Source organism: Poecilia latipinna, unplaced genomic scaffold (assembly GCF_001443285.1).
Source record: "Poecilia latipinna isolate Pla-1442-1.1 unplaced genomic scaffold, P_latipinna-1.0 Scaffold5117, whole genome shotgun sequence".
In the NCBI taxonomy this organism is placed as follows: Eukaryota; Metazoa; Chordata; class Actinopteri; order Cyprinodontiformes; family Poeciliidae; genus Poecilia; species Poecilia latipinna.
In genome coordinates, this window is record NW_015117733.1 from 13,476 (window position 1) to 14,342 (window position 867).

At 35.3% G+C, this 867-nt stretch overlaps 1 non-coding gene across 1 annotated transcript; it reads left to right on the top strand.

The window, feature by feature from the left end:
• The first annotated feature begins 29 nt into the window (after positions 1 to 29).
• trnav-aac (transfer RNA valine (anticodon AAC)) lies at positions 30 to 102 on the top strand. Its single transcript has one exon. It is a non-coding gene; the product is annotated as a tRNA-Val (tRNA).
• Positions 103 to 867: the final 765 nt, after the last annotated feature.

An 867-nucleotide genomic window follows, 5' to 3' on the forward strand; every position in this document is an offset into this window, starting at 1 on the left:
ATCTACCAGGAACACTGCAAAGAGCATGAGTTTCTGTAGTGTAGTGGTTATCACGTTTGCCTAACACGCAAAAGGTCTCTGGTTCAAAACCAGACAGAAACAGATTTTGCATGTTCTATTCATCACAGGTGTTTACTAAAGATCAACAAGGGTTCTGTGGTGTCATGGTGTCATGGTCTGTACTCTGAATCCAGGCGTCTGAGTACAAGTCTCAGTAGAAACATCATTTGTGTATTGGACCCATGACTTTTGCGTTATTCGCACCACACGCTGACCAGCTGAGCAAACCTGCCATTCAGATTGATGAGTTTTCATCAATTTGCTAAAAACTTAGATGATCTTAATAAAAGTGCTCATATCCTAATGTTTTTCAAAATCAACTTGCATAAAGGTAAATTGCTTTCCAGCAATTTGTTATTTTGTGTTTATTTTTTTGGACCTTTATTTATTTTGAATTGTTGAACATTTTTATTTTGAAGAGCAGTTTGTATTTCAGAACCATTTTTTGTTTGGAAGTATTGATTTTATCATTCACCCTTTCTATATTTTGAAGTGTTGATTGTCTGAAAGACTTTATATTTGAATTTGGGGACTGAACCCATGACCTCAGGATTATTAGTACCACTCTTTCAAAGACAAGTGTTGACTGTCCTTTTGTTTAGAAGTGTTTATTTTTCCACCCTTTTTATATTTTGAAGTGTTGATTGTCTGAAAGACTTTATATTTGAATTTGGGGACTGAACCCATGACCTCAGGATTATTTGTACCACACTCCCAAGGACAAGTGTTGATTGTCCTTTTGTTTAGAAGTGTTTATTTTTCCTCCCTTTTTATATTTTGAAGTGTTGATATGAATTGGCCAGTATG